This window comes from Canis lupus, chromosome 11 (assembly GCF_003254725.2).
Source record: "Canis lupus dingo isolate Sandy chromosome 11, ASM325472v2, whole genome shotgun sequence".
Taxonomy (NCBI): domain Eukaryota; kingdom Metazoa; phylum Chordata; class Mammalia; order Carnivora; family Canidae; genus Canis; species Canis lupus.
Genome location: NC_064253.1, coordinates 44425958 through 44448888, shown reverse-complemented (window position 1 = coordinate 44448888; position 22931 = coordinate 44425958). Strand labels below are relative to the sequence as shown.

Here is a 22931-nt window from a genome sequence, read left to right as displayed (position 1 = left end):
TGATAACCAAGATCTCTGTTGGAATCCAGACTCTGTCTTTCATGAGTAGTGTGACTGGGCCACCAGTCTGAATAACCTCTCTGGTCCTCAAATTCCTCATTTACAAAGTGAGCAACAGAAACCCGTCTCTCTTGGTTATTTCCCACATTCTGATAATAGAAGCTCAAGTATATAAAAATATACATAATAGTTTATGTATATAAATATACATGAAAAAGGATGGAATGTCACCAATGGCTGTTTATTTTTCCTCTTTGTATTTTCCAACTTTCTGTGTAGGCAAGCATTATCTTTCAATAGGAACATTATAGTTTACAGAACACATATTTCCTAGTTTGAGCAAACATAGATGATAATAATATTGATTATAGAGTTTCCTTTTCCTTTTCCTTTGTTCCATACAATCTGTCCTTCTTGCTTTCTTTTTGGAGAGGAAAGCAGTTAAGGGCTGTATTGGTTTCCAGCTGCTGCTGTAACAAGTGACAAATTTAGCAGCTTAAAACAACACAAATATATTCTCTTACTGTTCTAGAGATGAACAGTCTTGAAATGAGTCTAGACTCAAGGTGTGGGAAGGGCTGTTTCTTTGGAGGATATGAAGGAAGAATCCATTTCTTTGCTTCTTTCAGCTTTTTGTGGCTGCCTATATTCCTTGGCTCGTGGCTCCTTCTCTGTCTTCAAAGCCCATGGTTTCAGTCTGCACTTGGCATTGCCTTCACCTTCTCTCCATAGAAGGAGACGTGCCTGGATAATCTGCCATTATCTCCCCATCTCAAGATCCTTATTCATACCTGCAAAGTCCTTTTTGCCATCTAAGGAAACGTACGGACATCTTTAAATGCGATGTTGTCATTCAGCTGAACAGCCAGGGTTTATTAAAAGGTGAAGGATTAAGCAAAGACTGAGCAAGAAAAAAAAAAAAAAGCAACAAAGTTTCTGGTAATGTGAAATAACAAACTAAGTACTTTATAAGAATATCTGTTCAGTTCTTACATAGTTTAACTGTACCGGATCAAGTGTCCTGGAAATACAAGGCACTTGGGTCTGGTGAGAACACAGGAGCTGATGTATTTTATTTTAGAAAAACAAAATCATAGGGTGTCTGCATGGCTTAGTCAGTTGACCATCTGACTCTTGATTTTGGCTCAGGTCATAATTTGGGGTTGTGGGATCGAGCCCCACATCCAGCTCCACACTCAGTGAGGAGTCTGCTCTAGATTCTTTCTCCATCTTCATCCCCCCCATCCCGACCCCGCTCATGCTCTCAATCCCTCCCTCTCTAAAATAAAAAACAAATCTCAAAAAAAGAAATCATGACAGACAACAGTGAAAAATGATCAAGTCCCTTCTCCCCAAATCTCTAGGGGTCAGAAATTCAGTCTAAAATTATTATTATTGTTATTATTTCTTTGAAATGTCAATTTTTATTGTTGAAAGTCCCCACAAAGTCCCATCTCAGGGATTATTCCTTGAATCAAAAGCAGCCTATTTTCTCCAGCTTGGTACTAAGATGTGCCAAGAATGATTTTTTTTTTTAAGAAAGCAAAAAAGTTCAAATTATTATTTGTTGTTGCAAAAATGCCACAGGTTATTAAACTAACATCAGGAATGGATATAATCAGATCTCATCTATTATTAATGAGGTTCTGCCTAATGTGATCATTATAGGTATGTGCCTTGTACCTAGAAGCTACCATCTAACATAATAACAACCTGGAATAATGAGTTGCCAGCATGATATTTTTCTTTTGTGAAGGGTTATACCTATAGGGTTGCCTTTTCCTTTTCTTAGAACAACAACAATAATAATAAACTGTAACATTTTAGACAGAGACAGGTGTAAGTTTTATTTGTAATATAATGGTTACTGCTTAACATCTTTACAGTTAAGATTTGTTACACAGCCAACACAAAAATGTTTTGGAAACCATATTATTACTACTTAAAATGATGATCCAAGAGCCAGAAAAACTCGTGTAACTTTTATAACATCTGCTATGTGTTTTCCTGGGTGTGAAAGAGACAGAGAGACAGAGACAGAGAGAGACACGTACAACCCACACACAGACCTTCCCCCCCATACATACACACATCAGAGTTTTAAGATATGACTGACTATACTTATGGATCAATTTACTAAGAAATTTTAAAATATTTTTTTCTCATGGCACAAGCCTTTTAACTGCAATCCCTTCCTTCCTCTAAGGCATAGGCTCAGAAAAGACAAAAATTAAGCCTTTGTGAACATAGACAGAGCCAGACCACGTCCTGAATAGTTTAGCTTCCTTTGGAGCAGGTTATTACAAATAGTTGTGCTGAGGCTTGCTCACAAAATCCTATTTAATCCTTAATGCAGTTGAATTCTATGGGGTACAGTTACCTAGAGACCAGATTAGGCAAATTTAAGTGTCAGTAATGAGAGTGAATGCAGAACTAAGGGGATGAGACCCAAGAATCTGAGCACCTGAAAACAGTAGAATCCATTGAGAAAAACTCAAGGTTGGCCAGCTGTAGCCTTCATCTCTCCCATGGGTATTCCACCACTCCCCGACCCTTCACTGCTGGGCTCTGCTTCCTCACAACCTACTTGCTTCAAGCTCGGGGTATGACTTTTGCTCTTCTGGCCTGGGTTTGGAGCTGCCTCCAACTTCTCTCCAAATTATTCCTCAGACTTGAGGTCTCTGTAGCATTAGCACTATTGCCCAATTATAGCAATCTAGAAGCTCTCTTCTCTTCTGGCTTCTTCAGCATGAGGCAGGAAATCGGTTCTTTCCTTGTCTTTCTCCCCTCTGTGCTCTGCTGGCTCCCGTGCCTCCATCTGCCCTGTGAACATTGTTGTTCCCCAGGCTCCCTTCCCTGTCCAGCTTCTGTGGTCACATCTGTATTCATAACTTTGAAGCCTGTTATCTCTAGCCCTGTCTCTGCTAATGGGATCTGACTTGAATTTTCACGCACTCACCACATGGCTCCACACCAACGTTCCCATAGCCTCACAAACCATGAAGTCCAGGTTTGCTCATTAGTTACTGTTCTCTCATTTTCTGTCCTCATCTACTCAGTTCTTACTGATCCTCTTGATTAAAGGCCTCACCTTCCTCTGACTCCTTCAATCTGGAAACACCTTTTTCTTCCTTTGCCAGATTCCCTAATTCCTGAATTCTGCACTCTCTTGTTTGATAAGGAGACACGTCTCCCCTCACTCCCGGTTCCTGCTATCATTGCCTGGATGATTATTGTAACCACTTAACTGATCTCTCTACTCCCCAAACCAGCCTTCATTCGGCTGCTAGAACTAACTTCTACTGGTGGACTCATGATACTGCTAGTAACACTACTTTATATAGTAGTTGCTCAATACATGCTACTTCATTACTTCCTTGGCTTCAGTGACTTTATCTGGTAAACTGAAAGGTTTAGACTAAATAGCTTTAAAATCAAGCTTTCATCTGATACTGCATGCAACTCTCAGAAATAAAGGAGGGGATTGCATCTGATTTCTGCTTGAACACCTTATCTTGATGAATCTGGGCCCATGCCTAAAGAGTGGTCCCAACATTTGAGGGCCACTTTTCACTCTGAACCTCCTTGTCTCTGTTCATGGATTTAGCCATACAAGAATATCCCAAGCTCTAAAATCAGTGATACATAGAATATAAGATATAATCTACTGAGAAGTAGGACATTGGGCCATTTTCTATAGGGTGAACTATTTGAAATACCTTCTTCATACCTATAAAATAAGGAGGTTGAATTAGTGAGCTCTCATTCTGTTTCCAAAAAGAAAGTGTCTCTTTGGAACCTCATTTATATGCCGAACTGGGTTGTTTTTTTTTTTTTTTTTTTTTTTTTTAATGATCTATCTTGGGGCACCTAGGCATGGAGCCTACTTAAAGAAAAATAATTAAAAAAATAAAATGACTTATAGCATCACCACTTTTGTGCATGTGTTCTTTACAGTTTTCTTTAGGGTGACCATGATGACACATCTATCTCTGAGTGTAAGGTGTGCAATGATTCAAGGCCCCCTCTTCTGGCCTTGGAAATCCATCCCTACATTTTCTCGTGGCCACGCTATCCCCTGCTCAGCCACCCTGCCTCCTGTTCCCAGTCAGTGACTGTAAATGGCTAGGAAACAAATCATGCTCATCACTGGGAAATGTGATGGCTCTGCTCATAAGTAACTGGCTCAAGAAGTTCCCCCTCCACCTTGCTGAACTCCTAGAACTGCACTGCATTCCCAAATGCTTCCATCCATTCCTCCTTTCTTCCTTTTCCTCTTCTACTTAGGGTCAGACCTGTAGAACAAATCTCACCGAGCCTTTCTTTATTTTCTCTCCTAAGCATGACCCACATCTTGGATACTGCTTCTTGATGACCTGCATTGATACACAACCTATATTTGGTATAAAAAATTCACCTCTCTCCATGGAAGAAAATAGAAAATTGGGTCTGGTTTTAATATTACGTGTATAACTACAACTGGTCTCTCAGATTGTTTTCTCCATAGTAAGAGCATCCATTCATTTTTCTCTTAAAAAAGTTTCTCTCCTTGTTTTGTGTTTACAGAAAACACATAGCATTTGCAGAAAATACACATATCTAAAAGAAAGGAAAAATAATTATCCATAATTCTTCCATCCCCCAAATAACCACTGCTTTCCGGTCTTTTCTGCAAGATGCAAGTAATTCTTACATAACAATAACAAATAACAGTTGATACAAACAATGGTTTAGTGGAGGAGTTGGCAAACCTTTCCTGTAAAGGGCCAGATTAGTGAACGTTTACAGTTTAATTGGACACAGAGACTCTGTTGCAGCCTTTTGGCTCTGTCAGATTGTGTGAAAGTAGTCATAGACAATATGTGAATGAGAATGTGGCTGTATTCCAATAAAACTTTATTTAAAAGTCAGATGGGATGGGGCTGAATTTGGCCTGGGAACCATAGTTGGCTGAACCATGATTTTGTAAAAAAAAAAAAAAAAAAAAATCTTGTAGGGAGACAGTATCTGTGGCTCAATGAGGATTTTTGGGCTTTACTTAAAATGACTCATGGGAGCCTGTAGAAATCAGCCTGTGACTTTCGTAAAGGGGCAGCTGTGTATGGCCACAGGCATGGCTAGCTTACCTCTGTCGGGGGATCCCAGGCCGCAGGTGGCAGGCCAGAGGACGTGTGAGAGGCTTCTATCTGTGTGGAACTTTCCCAGAAGGACTAGTCGTGACTTCAAGTGGGGAGAAGTACTAAGCTGGCAGCTGCCTTGTGGTCTTCTGCTGTTGTCAGGCATGAGTTAAGTGGGTTTCCAACCTTTCCTAATGCGCTTTTCCCATTTAATTTTGTGACTGCATCAACTTTCATAGCAAATAATGAGTCGGGGCTGCAGCCCAAATGTTATGGACTCTTTATGTATCTGGAGAGCCTGCGAAGTGCGGCTCTGCATTCTAATGACACGCTTAACCCACCGGCTGGGCCTGCAAGCTGGTTTTGGCTGGAAGAAAGATTCTGTAGAATGTGAGGGGAGCCCACCAGAGAGCTCCTCGGCCTCACTGTCTCTGTCCCCTCTCCACAGGAGCGCTTTCCCCAGGACTTGACAGCTGTTCCTCTTGGGTCCCGGTGAATCTGTCCCTCAGCTAGAATTCTGACTCTGTCTGTCTTGATTTGAGTGTTGAAGGATAAATTTCTACCTAGGAGTCCTGTTATCAACATCCACACTTGATACTCCTATTTGTCCACGGAAATCCACATTGACTACCTATTCTGCAGTCCATCTGCTGGGATGGCACGGTGCCTAATTCTTGGCAGGGCGGGCATGCTCCAAAGGCCTGGGGTTTCAGTGCTCTGTGTTTGGAGGGATGACTGGGAGGGTGGAGGAGGGTGGGGGTGTGGCAGGAGACATGCTGCAGGAAGCTGCTTTTGCTTGCTTTGCCTGGCCCCTTGCATCAGCAGACCTTGGTTTACCCTTTAGGGGTCAAGCCCTTTGGAGAAGCTCAGCAGGAACTGCAGGTCTGCATGGGGGATGGTGAATGTTGGAATCTGGCTTCAATGCTCTCCCCAACCACAAACATTTAGAGGAGTCATCACCTAAGATAAAACATAGTGAAGGGGAAAAGGCAGATGACAATACAATAGCAGAGTGCCACCCTAAGAAGTGTGTGCGTGTGCGTGTGTGGGTGAGTGTGCATGTGCACCCATACATGCACACTTAGTGTTTCTGCAGGTAAGTGGTAGGATTATAGGTCATTTTTAGTTTTCATTTCTTTTTTATTATTTACTTTTACATTTTTCTATGATAGATATATATCGATGAGAACAAAAAAAGCAAAGCAAAACAAAATAGCTTCAGAATATTAGGTATAAAGAAAAGAGTTCACTACAAGGCCGAACTGCTCACTGATGAACTTTTTTGTTGTTTTACTGCTTTAATTTATTTTTATTTTTCTTTGTGGTAAGATATCTATAACATAAAATTTACCATCTTTCTTTTTTTAAAAAAGTTTATTTATTTAGGGAATATCTATACCCAACATGGGGCTTCAACTCACAATCCAGAGATCAAGAGCCACATGCTCTACCACAGCAAATTCGTACCCCTAAAATTTACCATCTTAATCATTTTTTAAGTGTATAGTTTAGTGTATTAAGTACATTAACTTTGTTGTGCGACCATCACAATCATCAATATCCAGAACTTGTTCATCTTTCTCAACTGAAACTTCATATTCATTAAGGAATAATTTTCCATTCCTCTTCCTAAGTCCCTGGCATTCTATTTTCTGTTTCTATGACTCTGAATATTCTAGATGACTCATATAATTGAAACTTCACAATATTTTTCGTGACTAGTTTACTTCACTTATTTTAACATCCTCAAGGCTCATCCATGTTTTTAGTATGTGTCAGAATTTCCATCCATTTTAAGGCTGAATCATATTCCATTGTAGTATATACTCCATTTGGTTTATCCCTTCGTCTGTCGACGGACACTCGAGTTGCTTCCACCCTTTGGCTATTGCGAATGATGCTGCTATGAACATGAATGCACAAATATCTGTTCAGGTGACTGCTTTCACTTTTTTTGGGGTATATACTTAGAAGTGGAAATGCTCAGAAAGCTACTTTTTAAAGTATAGCTGTAGCCTACCATGAGATAGAAGCAAGATGTAAGAGGGTAGAGCCCAAATTTAGTTGGAGAACTGCCTATCAAATAAGAATCTTTCAAGAACTGGGCTAGCAAGTTGTATTTTTATAAGTACCCGGAGTAATTCTGGTGACCAGCTAGGCTTGGGGACCATAGAACTCCATGATTTTCAAGATCTTTTTCCACTTTACAATTGTATAAAACTCTGTTACCCCTGCTACTTATAGGCATCTGTGAAATCCTTAGATATTTCCCTGGCAGATGGAAAACAGAATCTTAAGAGTGGCTCACTATCTAATTCTCACAAAAGGAGTCAGAATGGTAAACCAAACTGTGCCTACTTATGGGTTATTTTTGTCCATGAGGGGAAACAGAAGTCCCCAAATTACACCTTAGGTACTTTGCTACATCACTATCTTTGTTGTTGATTTGTTCAATATACCATGCAGACCTATATAGTAAGACCAGCTGCCACTAATTATACAAAGAATATTCTTGGCATTTTTAGAAATATTGCATCCAATTTCCACCAAGTCTTGGAAGGCAGGTATTCTATTTTACAAATGAGGTCACTAAGGCATCAAGGGCTGATGCAACTTGCCTTTGGTCACATGATAATATTCATTTGTTTGTATGTATGTAATGACGTATCAGAAATTTAGTTTGAAAGAAATCTAATCCAGTGCCCTCATTTTCCACAGAGGTTGAGGGATGAAGTGTCTAACAGAGAACCCGTGGTGGACAGCGCAGGGATCATAATTCATATATCCTCATTGACTTTCTATGTGTCTGTAGAGACTCACTCCCTTGAAATTTTTTTTAAAGATTTTATTTGAGAGAGAATGTGCATGCGTGAGAATGCAGAAGTGGGGATGGGGGCAGAGGAAGAGGGAGAGGGAATCTTAAGTAGACTTTGTGCTTGAATGGGGAGCTTGATGTGGGGCTTCAGCATAGGAACCTGAGATCACGACCTGAGCCCATATCAAGACTTGGATGCTTAACTGACTTAGCCACCTAGGGAACCTCCCCTTGAAATTTTTTTGTTTCTTCCCAGGTAGGCTGTAAGTTTCTTATAGGAAACACCTCATCTTGTACCTCAGCATCCCACTGTGCCAACAAAGGGGCTAGGCATGGGGTGATTCAGTGAGAGGGAGTGGCAGTGCAGTGAGAGGAAGCCACATCTGGCATGCAGAATGACACCCCTGCCCCCACAAATGATATAATTTGTATCTACAAATGCTGTTTCTATTTACTATTTATGTAGTGGGAAGATGCATGGGATTTAGAGTCCAAAAGATTTGGATTCTAATCTCATTTCACTGTTTACTACTGAAGAGACTTACAACATATCACCCCCAAATATGTCACTTTTGCATGAAGGTTATTTTGAGTTGTCGAGAATCGGCAGATGCAGGAAGGGTTCTCTACCCTCTCCTTAAGTTGTCTAAAAGCAGGATATAGATTTCCCTTTGTGAGAGTGTCCGCCTTCTACCAGGAAGAGGAGGGCACTCTTATGACCCGAGGTGGAGAGTCAACGCCGAGACAAGCTTGTGTCACCAGACCTTACTAAAAAAACCTTTATCTTCCTTTATTTCCTCCATATATTTCCTCATCACTTCCCCACAATTTATGTCTCTTGAAGCCCCCTTCCTTCCCCAGAGGCTGACCACTTCTTTGAGTTTCACTTCTGTAGAGTCCTGTGCACGTACATATCAATAAAAGTTGTGTGCTTGTTCTTGTCAGTGTATCTTATGTTTAATTTGTAGTCCTTCATACATTGAACCTCAGAGAATAGAGGAAAAGTTTTCCTTCCCTCCTACTTTGAGATCTTGAGCAAATTATTAAACTCTAAGCCTCAGTTTCTGCATCTGTAAAATGGAGAGGTCAATATCTATTTGAAAGATTTTTTAGAAATAGAAGCAAAAGGCCACCTCCAGAGCCTGATATGGACTGGACATAGTAAACATTTGATCTTTCCCCATCTGTCTCCTAGGAGAAAGCTCGTCAATCTCAAGGAGAAGGCTGGTTTGTAATCACAGGGGTGTGCATTGCCAGTGCAATGGAAGCAATCAGAAGTTGAAGTAAGGCTCAAGTTTTTGACCCAGAAAATGTGTCTGTTTACAACAAATCAACAGAGAAGTACATGTTTGTAGAGTAGTATTCACATAACCGAAAGGTGGAAACAACTCAAGTGTCCATTGACAGATAAAGAGATAAAGAAAATGGGGAACATGCCTACAATGGAATATTTTTTCAGCCATATAAAGGAAGGAAATTCTGATACACCCTACAACATGGATGAACCTTGGGAACATTATGCTAAGTGAAATAAACTAGGAACACAACACAAATACTATGCAGTTCTACTCATATAGGATAAGTAGACAAGTGGAAACCACAGAGACAGGAAGTAGAATGATTGGCCAGCGGCTGGGGGCAGGAGGAATAAATAATTGTTGTTTAATGAAGACAGACGTTCTTCTTTGCAAGGTGAAGAAATTCTGGAGACTGGTTGCACAACAATGAGTATGCTTGACACCATCGCACTGTATACTTAAAAATGGTTCACATGGTAAATTTCATGTGTATGTTATCACAACTAAAAATAAAAAGAGAAGAGTCCAGGAACAATAAACATTATTTTATTCCAGCAGCACGTGAAATCACATCTTATCTTTCTGAATCCAACCTGAGAATCTGAAGCCATTTCTGTGGTGGCAGAGCTCCATCCATGATGCAACAGGTGAGAAATAGCTTCATAATTTTCAGATTAGCAGACTTTCTCTGCTAATGTCTCACTAATTACCATGTAGACTTAGCATTGAACCATAATTATTATCAGTTAATTAGACCTTAAAATGTATCTTTGATAACACCTCTGGCATTTAATTATGTAACTAGTAACTTATGAATGTTATTAAGTGGATATATGACTACAGTAAAGTGTAATTAGATCTCGTTTTTGTTTCTTGATATCATATTGATTATGATAATAGTGTTGTAGTTTTTACAGCTTATATGGAAATGGTCATATTAAATTGATAGTCTATAAAGCAAATGCATTTTGGCAAATATTTTAAAGCCATATTAAAAAAAGAGTCTGTGGAAAAGGAAAAAAGTGAATATTATTCGTGATACTGTTTTAAAAAGTTCACAGTAAATACATAGCCTGCTTTCAAGACCACTTTTTATCTAAAAACAAAAAACACTCAAGAATTTATGTAATAAGAAATTATTTCCTACTGTTTTATACTCAAGAATTTATGTAATAAAAATTACTTCTTACTGTTGGAAAACAGAAAATAACTACTAAACTGTTTCCAATATTGTGAGAGTAACAGATATGGTTTTCCAATAGTTGTATGCACATCAACTCATTTTTTAAATGTCTATTGTCATTTAGGAAATGTATAGCAAATTTTTTATAAGATTAAGAATCCCTTTTTAAAACAATGTGGTTAATTTCCTCTCTTTGTAGGAGAATTAAAGTCAGCTAGAAATCAGATTGTCTAGTTAGATTGGCTGATAGATTCTAAGCCATTTGAGGGCAATGTTCTGTCCCTTTTGCATCTTATCATCATTTACAATGGTGGTTCACGCAGAGTAGGTATTTTTTTCAGCTTTATTGAAGTATAATTGACAAAATTGTTAGATATGTAAAGTGTACCTCATCATGATTTGAGATACATATACATCAAGAAAAGATTCCTCTCATCTAGCTAATCAACACATCCATTTCCTCACATATTTAGTTTGTATGTGAGAACATTTAAGTTTTAGTTTCATAGAAAATTTCAATTATATGATACAATGTTATGAACTATTGTCATCATGCTATCCATTAGATCTTCAAAGATTTTATTCATCTTATAACTGAAAGCTTTTACCCTTTCACCAACCTCTTCCTATATCCCCATTCCCAGCCCCTGGCAACCACTTTTTTACTCTATGTTTCATCTCTTTTTCTTTTTAAAGATTTTATTTATTTATTTATTTATGAGAGAGAGAGAGAGAGAGAGAGAGAGAGAGAGAGAATGAGTGGTGGGGAGGGGCCAAGGGAAAGAGAAAGGGAGAGAGAAATAGACTTTCCTTCTGAGCAGGAAGCTGATGTGGGGCTCAAACCCAGGACCCAGAGATCATGACCTGAGCCGAAGGCAAATACTTAACCAACTGAGCCACCCAGGTCCCCCTCTACTCTGTTTCTATGGGCTTGACTCTATGTATGAGTTTGATTCTACATGTAAATGATACTATACAGTATTTGTCTTTGTCTTATGTCACTTAGCATAATGTTCTCAAGGTCCATTCAGGTTGTCATAAATGGCAGGATATCCTTTCTCATGGCTGAATAATATCCCATTATATATCTATATCTATATCTATATCTATCTATATCTATATCTATATCCATATCCATATCTATATCTATCTATATATATCACACCTACTTTTTCCATTCATCTATTGACAGACACTTAGATTGCTTCCATATCTTGGCTATTGTGAATAGTGTTGCAGTGAACATGAGAGTGCAGATATCTCAATATTCTGTTTTCATTTCCTTTGAATATATACCCAGAAGTGGGATTGATGGATCGTATGATATGAATATTCATTGCCTATTGAGTGAGAGAGCTTTGAGGAAATTAAAGAAACTCTGCTTTATGTGCTTTCTCTCCAAAATGAGGATGATGAAACATGCCTTGGAAAACAAGTAAAGATTCTTATGTGGAGAGGAGGTTCAGAGCCTTGTAAACTGAAAGATATATAGTCACAGAGGAGATTATGGGATATATAATAAATCTAAGACAAATAGATGGATTGGTTTATATAGTTTTAACTTCATATCCTGATTTGTAATAAAAATGTAATAAATTAGCTGTAATTTTGGGTACTACTTGAAAAGTAACATAGAGTAAAAGTTATTATTGGAGATAAATTTTATCTGAGTGATCTGCATGGACAGACAGACATGTAGTTATCAAATATTTGTTCCTCTGATCATTCTGTGAATTGCCTTCCTCTTTTTTTGAGGTCCTGGGTCTCTATCTCATTCCTTAGCTCAGGATTGCATATATACCTCCTTTGATCCTCCTGTTTTTGAATCTCTCATTTATGTGGGGTTCCCATACATACAAAATTAAATTTGTTTTTCTCCTGTTAATCTGTCTTATGTTAATCTGATTATTAAACCAAACAATCATGAAGGGTAAGGAAAAATTTTTCCTTCCCAATATCTCCAAACCAAACATCCATGTTCACCATCAAGAAGAAATGTATAGCTACAATGTAGAAACCCTCTGAACATACTAATATGTAGCAGAATGACTTTACCTTTTAATAGCAAGTAATCCATTTCTGAGAAACTATCTCAGGCAATTGGTACAGTTGAACTTCGTCTTTAACCTTCTATTATGATTTATGTGATTAGGCCACTGGAGGAAGTGGTTTTCAACAGCATGATTAAAGCACTTTAAGGAAATAATTTCTATCTTCAAGCACCTTGCGTACATTTTTGTTTTCAAGTGTTTGTCCTTTCTCATTAAAAAGGAGAAGCAGGAAATGGAGAAATATTGGTTTTTAAACGTTGTCTTGGATGGAAAAGAAAGATCTCAAAATAGTAGAGTCAAAATAGTAGAGTCAGGATATCGGTCTTTAGCAGACCTGTGCAACATGGTTTCTAACCTGGTGAATCTTGGAAATTGGGGTACAGCTAATTCAGCATTCTGCAGGTTTGAGAATTTCGTCCATCCACCAGGGATTTTTCTTCTTCTTCTTTCTCCTCCTCCTCCCCCTCCCCTTCCCCCTCTTCCCCCTCTTCCTCCTCTTCTTCCTCCTCTTCTTCCTCTTCCTCCTCTTCTTCCTCCTCCTCCTCCTCCTCCTCCTCCTCCTCCTCCTCCTCCTCCTCCTTCTTCTTCTTCTTCTTCTTCTTCTTCTTCTTCTTCTTCTTCTTCTTCTTCTTCTTCTTCTTCTCTCCCTCCTCTTCTTCCTCCTCTTCCTCCTCCTTCTTTTTTAATTCAAGAGACCTACCAACTTTTAAATTTACTAAGCAAGGACACATTAAAATACAAATAAACATGACTATTACCTACTAAAAACAAATCTTATAAAAGAGACATTTTAATACCAGAAAAATATGAAGGAGATAATTTTATAATAATGGACTGTTTTATCCAAGAAAATACAATTGTTGCATTAGTATCATTTTGCCAGGAGATGAAATTGGCAAATTGAGCTAGGTTTAGGGTTCCCAGTTCAGATGACTTGCTCAAATACAGTTCAGACTAATTTTCGGCCAAAAATATTTGACTCTGTTTCCATATGTGCCACTGTGCCTGAAATTATGTCCAGAGGTCCCCAAATAGTGTTCAAAATCAACAAAACTTATAGGCAGTATGGATTGTTCCACATTTTGGGGAGGAAGGAGGAAGTTATAAGACTGTAGCTGAAAGTGGTGAGATTTGCTAACCTCAGTCATCATTCTGAACTCTTCCTGTCCTTTGCCATTTTCTTTTGAGAAACAGAATCTTGTGCCACTGCCCCACAGTACTTTACATCTCAACAAAAGGAAAAATAGAATATGTTCTTTATGGAGAGAGTAGGTTGTGGGTGACCTATCTGAGTTCACCGGCTCACTGAACAGTGATTAACATTTAAAATGTATGCAAACTAGACTCCTAATTAAAGTCCAATAATGTAAGACTTTGAACCTATTCACTGCCTTTGGAAATAATCACAGATGCCGGCTGCTTATCATGAAAAAGTCATTATGGTAAATGACCAACTCCCCCACCTTCTCCTTTCCATCAAGTGCAAAAGTGATTCTCCATTGCAGGGATTTGCAAATGGTGCATGTTGCAGAGTCAAATGTCTCCTGGTAGCTGTAATTGTTATGCAAATTATCTTGGTTATAGGAAGAATGAAATTTATAGAGCTCCTGTCATATGTGAATTTGCAAGCATGTACCAAATTCGAGGAGGGTGGACACTCATGTTGATGTGAGGGGTCGTCAAGAACTCTTGATAGCAATTTGGACATGGCAGTGATGAAGGATGAGTGACCTTCCTCCCATTCTTCATTCTTCCTCCCTTGCTTTGCGACTCTTGTGGGAGGGTGGATATGAGACACAGAGAGGGGATTGAAATAAAGTAATGAGATCCAAAATAGGTCAGAGGACAGAGATATTCAGGAGCCAAATATTACTTGCAGATTGAAGAACTAAATTCAATTTGTTTGTCAAAGATAGCAAATCCAGATAAGAATCAAACTCAGCTGTAGAAGAGAAAAAAGGGAAAAGTGAGAACCAACATTTATTGTGCACTTGCTATGTGCCAAAGATTTCAGTGGGCGTGTTACCCATTTTTTCATTTGACCTGTAAGATAGCCTGATGAACTAGGTCATATTATTTTACAGGTGAGGAATCTGAGGTTCAGAAAGTTGGTGTACATGACAAATAAGGTTCTAATGACTCAGAGCTAAATCTCAACTCTCTATCTATCCAATTTGAAAATTCATGGCCTTCTGTATGTCTAAATTGCCTCTCAAAAATACTAAAAAATGTACCTTGAGAAATGAACTTCCAGGAAATGTGGTTTCAGGGCTGTGATTTCACTCTCTTATTCACCTGGACTTCAATACCACAAAGATAATGTGGCTCACATAGCTGTTCGTAGCAGAAGCAGTTGCTGGTGTGACCAGTGCACCATGGTCCTGGAATGGAATGTGATGGAATGTATAACTACCTAAGGGGCTCTGGGGAGATCTTCGGTATGGTTCATCAAGCCCTCTTACCATACTCTGTGGGTAGATGTGGAATGGGTAATTTAATGTTTACTTGCTCTAAGCAAATTTTGAAATGTAGTCAGCAAATGAAATAATTTTCACCTTTAGGAAATCATTTATTTGATGGAGACATTTAGAGAATGCAAGTTGTTTATTTGAAGATTTACTAGCAGAAAAAGTGATGATGAACTGTGAGAGAATAAATTTTTCCTTCTATTCTTGTCTTTTTCTTTTGTCTGGCAGGCTTTCCCAGATTTTTGTGAGGCTCGGGACCAAGTATAAATAGAGGCCTAGATATCATATGTCTAAATATTTAAAGTTGTAAGCCTAGTTAGCAAATGCCTTCATAATGACATGGAAGACAGGTTTGCATTCAGACTTCTTGGACTCCATGGAACTCCACTGTAGAATGGGTTAGTACAAGGAGGGCAGGCCCAATTTTTGGAAGGCAGTCCACCTCCTTCCCTCCTTCACATATTCCTATATTGTAAGAGGCCTCAGAGGCACTCACGAGTACATCCCAGGCTATCTGTGCAAGCTCTTCCCCAAGCTCCACAAATAAGTACCTTCTCTGCATTCACCCCTTAGGCCTAGACCTGTGCATTCTGGTGGTGTAGTAAGAGGGAAGGTATTGTTTTTTGATAGGCATGTCTTCTTGGCCATGTAGATTTCTTAGCTCATGGGAAGGGGAGTGGCTGAAGAAGGATTCTGGAGTGGTGCCTTTTTTTCTTTTCTTTTCAGAGCTTATTTAGTATTGAGAGAGAGAGAGAGAGAGAGCATGCATGCATGCAAGGAGGAAGAGTAGAAGAGGGAGAAGGAGAAGTGGTCTCTTCGCTGAGCAGGGAGCTTGATGTGGGGCTCGATCCTAAGACCTGGGATCATGACCTGAGCTGAATGCAGACACTTAATAGACTGAACACCCAGGGGCCCCTAGAGTGGTGTCTTTTTAAAAAATTTTATGTATTTATTCATCAGACACACACACACACACACACACACACACACACAGAGAGAGAGATATGCAGAGACACAGGCAGGGAGAGAAGCAGGCTCCATGCAGGGAGCCTGATGTGGGACTCGATCCCAGGATTCCAGGATCACACCCTGGGCCAAAGGCAGGTGCTCAAACGCTGAGCCACCCAGGTGTCCCTAGAGTGGTGTCTTTTAAGCCCGGGATCCAGAGCATGCACCTCTTCCTGGGTCCAAGAGTGGCACTCCTGTCCATGATATGTGGTAGAGAGGGGCAGCCTACAAATGGGAGACAGGAGTTGCAATTTGTTACAGGGAAAATATTCTTCAAAGTTAAAATAGATTTTCATGTATTATTATTGTACCAATTCCTCAATATTAAAATCATTTCCATTCAGCAGGGTCTTTTTTTTATTTTTATTTTTTATGAAACTAACCAGCTAGTATTATGCTAATACAACCGTAGAGTTCTTTGCAGTCGCAAGAAGTGGAAAGGTCACCAACTAGCTTTTTCCAGACCTTATAACTTGCTTGTAGAAGAATCTGTCAGGGAAAAAATTGTTGATGTGTGTACCCAACAACTTTAATCTTGAAGTTATTGGAAGAAAATGAGCACAGAATCCATAAAGGCCATTTTCAGAGAGTCACTTTTCTGAATCCAGTTGCATTCTAATTAATATCACGGAGCGTCAGCAAACTAAGTAAGGAGCAATTATTAGCTATCAGATTCTGGGTTTGGGAGAGAAATGATGGTATATTGTGCATAATTTTTGCATCATTAAAAATTAAATCCCATAAGCATAATGACTCAAACATCAGGCTCTGACAGTATCTGCAGATGATAAACTGTGGCATGTAAAAAAAACAATTTACTAGGTAATGGTGCAATATTTTCTGTATTTAGACAGACTATCCCCCCCATCAAAAAAGAGGCAAATGATATTTTATATCAAATTATTTCTAAACAGAAGTTAGCAAAAGTGTAAGGATGGTTACCTAACAGTATTTTCTTTTACATACAAGTCCATGGATATTAAGGATAGGCTGTTGTATAGATTACATTCACAGTTTTTCTCTTTTATAGAAGGTAATTTAATGAAAAGAGCATGGATTTCTTTTTTTTTAAGATTATTTATTTATTTATTCATGAAAGACACAGAGAGAGAGAGGCAGAGACACAGGCAGAGGGAGAAGCAGGCTCCATGCAGGGAGTACGACGTGGGACTCGATCCCGGGTCTCCAGAATCACACCCTGGGCTGAAGGTGATGCTAAACCCCTGAGCCACCCGGGCTGCCCGAACATGGATTTCATTGTCAAATAGACCCATGTCTGAATCTCAGGTTCACAACCTTACCATTAACTTGAGTAGGTTTCTTAGCTTCACATGTCTTCAGTTTCACCACCTGCCAAAAATGAGACACTCACCTTACCTTATGGGGGTTTTGTAGCAATTAAATGAGATAAAATAATGAAAGCACTTCATCTTGCACAGTCCAGTCCTTAGTAGACATTTAATAAATGTTAGTTCATTTCTTCCTTCTTTTTTTCCATGTTGTTGAACTCTTTCTCTGAGAAGAGTATTTTAAAATAAGAATCTGTTGCTACAGCAGAAAGTCAAACTAATGGGATGAATCACAACAGGGAAAAATGTTTATTGAAGTCTGCCAGGAGTTCCTGAGGATCCACCTGTGAGATCTCTGAGCTCGAAGTCAGAGACTGAGGCACACATGATCAACCTCTGTGAAGGCTGCTGAGATTTCCAGGAGGTGGGAGAATGACTGGCATTGGTGCCTCTTGGTTTGCTTTTCTCGTGGGACTTGTCAGAGTTACCTCAGTGATGATTTTAAGTCTTCAAGGAAATAAAATGTAGTTTATGTCTGAGAGCACCCATAGTGTTAGGGCATGTGCTAATGAGAGCAAGACCATGGACTTGGACTTGATCTTGATTCAGTCCCAGAGCCATAGCTCACCGTTCTAATCTCTGATTGGTCATCTGATAAATGTGCACTCTAGGTCCAAGCTGGGACTAGAAGAGAGACTGTGGGTGGTGACTATAGTAAGTGGTGATGAGATGACTTCCATTCTTGAATGGCTCTTGTGACTTCTGTGACCCAAGGAATTGATATGTCCCCTACATTCTTCAGGGTTTCTTACTATAAACCAGATTAGCCATCTTTGTCTTACTCAAATTCTTCCTGGAAATTCCTGACTCAAACCAAACCACCTGCATAGTGCATTAATAATTTTGCACCTGGTCCCATGCCTGCTGTATGGTAGTGTGTAAAAAGTGCTTGTCTTCCCATTATGTGGGGGGATGACTTGGTGTAATGGAAATTACTCAGGCTTTAGAGCCAGAAACACCTGTGTTCCCATTTCCATTCTGTCACTTATTAGCTCTGAGGACTCTAACTTCTCTGGAATGCAATTTCCTCATCTGCAAAGTAGGAACAATAACACCAAATTTATAGTTATTTTGAGGATTAAATGAAAAAATGTATAAATATTATTTCCTTTCTCATTCCTTTTAGCTCCAAGCTAAAGGTCAAATAATATAATGGAGAGTGGTGTGGTTTAGTCACGAGGTAATTAATGAAGTATTGTAGTGGGCATACAGAATTGCTCTGTAGCTTCGAAGAAACTTTATATATTTGAAGGATTTCCTACATTGTTTGTGGTCTGTTGAAAGTTCCTCTTTTCATTTCTAGCCATCTATATATATCCATTCTATGTTTATTTTCTTTCTTTAAAAGATTTTATTTATTTATTTGAGAGAGAGAGAGCAAGAGGGAGAGTGAAAGGGAGAAACAGACTCCCTGCTGAGCACAGAGCCTGACTCAGGGCTCTGATGCAGGGCTTGATCCCAGGACCTTGAGATCATGACCAGAGCCAAAGGTACAGGCTTAACTGCCTGAGTCACCCAGGCACCCTGTTGTGTTTATTTTAAAAACATTTATTCTTTTGATACATAAAGGGAAATGTGCCCAGTCCATATCATCTTGAAACTGGAAGTCCCAGGCTTACATGTTTTTAACATCTTAGTTTTTTTGCTTTGCCTCAGGTTCCCTCTCAATTAAGAAGGCTGTGCATAGTGACAGTGGTGGGCAGTGTGGTGCTGAGAGTCATGGGTATATTTAAATTATGAGGTAGAAAGAAATATAGAAAAATTATACAACAAAGTGGAATGAAGAGAGATTAGAAATAATAAAATAGTTCCCTCCAGATATTCAAGATTTGAAAGAAGCCTTGGAGATTTCCAAAGAAGTTACAGGAGGAAGGTGAAGAGAAAGAACATTGGCTTGTCTTTCAGGGGAACTAAACTTCTCAATTTTGCCATTCCTGCTTTGTAAATTGGCCAACTTGTATCAGCCCTCTCAGCCTTGGTTCCATTTTCTTTCTTTTTTTAAGATTTATTTATCTGAGAGAGAGAGAGAGAGAGCAAGCAAGAACAACAGGTCAGAGAAAGAGAGAATCTTAAGAAGATTCCATGCTGAGCAGAAGCCCACTTGAGGCTCGATCTCACAATCCTGAGATCATGACCTGAGCCAAAATCAAGAGTTGAATGCCCAACTGACTGCACCATCCAGGCCCTCCCCCTGCCCCCCTGCCACTTTCATTTTCTTAGAATGGTGGTGTAGGAAGGCCATTACACAAATGGTTTCCATTGTCTCAGTTGGGTCTTGAAACAAAATCAACACCCAATTCATTAAGTCTCTGGGGAATTCATTGCTAAAGATTTAAAAATAGAGTTCTGTGGAAAAACCGGATAATAAATCCATGATATGAGGATTCTATTTTAAGATGAGACAGTGAGGGTGCAAACTAGGAACCAAAGGTGCCATAACATTTTAGTAGGAATATTAATATGGAGATATTAAACTGTGAATCTTTAGGTTCAGTGTGACCTAACTAACCATAGGAAAAGAGATCTGTCACATTGAACAATTTAAATATATATATATATATATATATATATATATTTGAAGATTTAATTTGTTTATTTGAAAGAAAGAGAGAGAGAATGCACAGACCTATGTGCTTTTGTAGGGGAGGGTGTTGGGAAGGGCAGAGGGAGAGAGAGAGAGAGAGATTCTCTAGCAGATTCCATACTGACCATGGAGCCTGACATGGGGCTTGACTCTAGGACCCTGAGATCATGACCTGATCTGAAATCAAGCATTGGACACTCAACTGACTAAGCCACTCACATGTCCTTAAAAAATAGTCTTAAGGAAAGTGTGTCCATTTCATCAGTGTCTCCTTGTGTTACAACCTACAACAAGGTAGATATAAGTAAATAAATAGATTTTTGAAAAATGAACTCACCAAATATTTTATATATATAAACACAAGCACATGGCTACAGAAGCTATCATTAGATATCAATAACCAAATATGGCTTGTCCATGCAGAGACTGTGCCTAAATGCCTTACCAAACAATAGATTATACAAAAAATACTGTTTTTTGAGTGAAAGAAGATCAGACATAAGGACACACTGCCTCAGATCTTGAAATATCTCATATCCCTTTGCATCTTTGAAGTTTTGTTTTTGTGTTATAATATTAATGGAGAGTAGAACAGAATGGGGAATGTGACCCATGTTTATTCTTCCTTGCTCTGAGTGAGAAAATAGCAGCTTTCAAAAGGTAAAAGCCAAGGCATTTGGAGAGGGTTTAGAACATAAAACATTGATGATTGGGATACATGGAGATTTCATTAATTTTTTCACTCAGTGGATATTTATCGAGAGCCTGTTATGAATCATAGTCTAAAAGCTTCACAAAGGAAAAGTGATGGGCAAAGAGGAATTTCATATTGATAAAAGATAAGTATGACCTGAGGTGCAGTTATTTTACCAACATGTCAAGTTTCTAGGGAGCAAGGGGATAAGTGTGGGGTCTGAGGGGCAAAGGGAGGTTGCATGGCAGACTAAGACAAGGAAAAGGACAGCTCCAGAAACCATATAGGGAGAGAACAAGAGATGCAGGAGTGTCTGAAAGAAAAATGTCAGGAGCATTGGCAAAATAACTCGAAGACAGGCTGACAGAAGACAGTGGAAAAGAATATGGTTAACATAAAAAAGTATTGACAGGATCGGGGGAGTTATTGTGATGATTGCACCTGGAATTAAGGCATTGTGGAGGAGCTAACAGGGGTGATTTGAGAAATACAATTGCACAATATAAGTTGTCAAGAGGGATAAAGAATGAATTTATTCTCAGGGAGGAAAGAGCATAATTTTTATCTGTTGGAAATGGGAGAACCTGAAACTGTAGAAGTGGAGGGGGAGGAGGTAGGGAATTGCCTTTTTTGCCCCTTCTTATGTATGTCACTTGGCATGAATTATCTCCTGAATCCTAACAATTCTAGGATATTACACCCATTTTGAATAATGAGGAAGACTTAGGGAGAGTTTAAGTAACGTGCCAATGTCCTACAGGTCATTTAAGTGGTCTCTCTGATTTGAAAAGAAACAAGGCATTAGACACGACAAATACCCACCATTTGCTTCGACGTGGATGGAACTGGAGGGTATTATGCTGAGTGAAGTAAGTCAATCGGAGAAGGACAAACAGTGTATGTTCTCATTCATTTGGGGAATATAAATAATAGTGAAAGGGAATAAAGGGGAAAGGAGAAAAAATGAGTGGGAAATATCAGAAAGGGAGACAGAACATAAAGACTCCTAACTCTGGGAGATGAGCTGGGGGTGGTGGAAGGGGAGGAGGGCGGGGGGTGTGGGTGACTGGGTGGCGGGCACTGAGGGGGGCACTTGATGGGATGAGCACTGGGTGTTATTCTGTATGGTGGTAAATTGGACACCAATAAAAAGTAAAAAAATAAAAAAAAAATGAAAAGAAACAAGGCACATCCAGTATGGTGCCGCCAGGAGCCTGAAAGCACACTGATTAAGTTTCAGAAGTCAACATTAAAAATTATAGAAAAGGGGCACCTGGGTTCGCTCAATGGTTGAGCGTCTGCCTTCGGCTCAGGGCGGGATCCCGGGGTCCCGGGATCGAGTCCCACTTGGGGCTCCCCGCATGGAGCCTGCTTCTCCCTCTGCCTGTGTCTCTCATGAATAAATACATTTTAAAAAATATTGTATGAGAGGTATTAAAGAACTGAAAATGCAAAACGTGGACAGTAAGGTATTTAGAGAAATAGCAGCTGCAGGAGGCGGCGACCCGGGGCCCCTGGGCTGGGAGAACGACGGAAAGAGGATGGGACCCATCAGAGCTGGAGGCTTGGAGGAAGAGCGGCAGGTGCGGGCCTGGCCTGCGGGGGGTGCGCTGCCGCCAGGGGCTGCCGCGTGTGACCAAGTGAGACGAGCTGCTCCTGCGTGTGTTGGAGCAGCGGCTGCCCCGGGGCTGGGTGGCGCTCCGCAGAACTGGCCGCGGACCGGGCTGGGGGCAGCTGCCTTCCTCCCCGGGTGGCCCCTAGCGCCCCCTGTTGGCGGAGTCGCCCTGGCGGCCAAGCGGAGAGGGGCTCCGACCCAGGTCCCCACGCCCAGGCACCAGCATGGTCTGGGGCAGGGGCCGGGGCTTGATGCCTGAACAAAGGTGAGGGGTGCAGAGACGCAGCCTCAACATTTCACCCCCTGGAACAATTCGGAGGTGTTTCAGGACCGATTTGTAATACTGGTGTTGTTGAAAGGGGGCGTGAATAGCCACGTTTCACTAATTTCTGCAAATCAATGTAAAATCTAAACTGGAGAGTAGGTTTGGAAGAAAACATAGCTTTAGAATGTTCACATATATACAGAGCTGCTTTAATTGGGTCTTAAACAATAAAAATGCATATTAATTGCCCTGAGCAGTGAGGTGAGGTAGGAAAAGACGATTAATTGTTTAGCTATTAAAGATTCTCTGTTATTAGGACAGAAGGACAATTGGCTTTAAAAGCATTGCTCAGAACTTGTGCTTTCTCCTCCCACCCCACCCCTCCATGTTTCTATTTTCCAAAAGAGAAAAGAACAAATCCAAAGCCTTTTCCACGAGAACTATGCTTGTGAAGAAGCAAATGCTAAACAGGAATTAGGAAAGA

At 39.8% G+C, this 22931-nt stretch overlaps 1 long non-coding RNA gene across 1 annotated transcript in view; it reads left to right on the top strand.

The window, feature by feature from the left end:
* Window positions 1-22931, top strand: part of LOC112650429 (uncharacterized) — a 67977-nt gene that overhangs the window by 2323 nt on the left and 42723 nt on the right. The window contains exon 2 of the long non-coding RNA XR_003130163.3: window positions 9789-9877. This is a non-coding gene — a long non-coding RNA (uncharacterized LOC112650429). The remainder of the gene's footprint in view (window positions 1-9788; window positions 9878-22931) is intronic.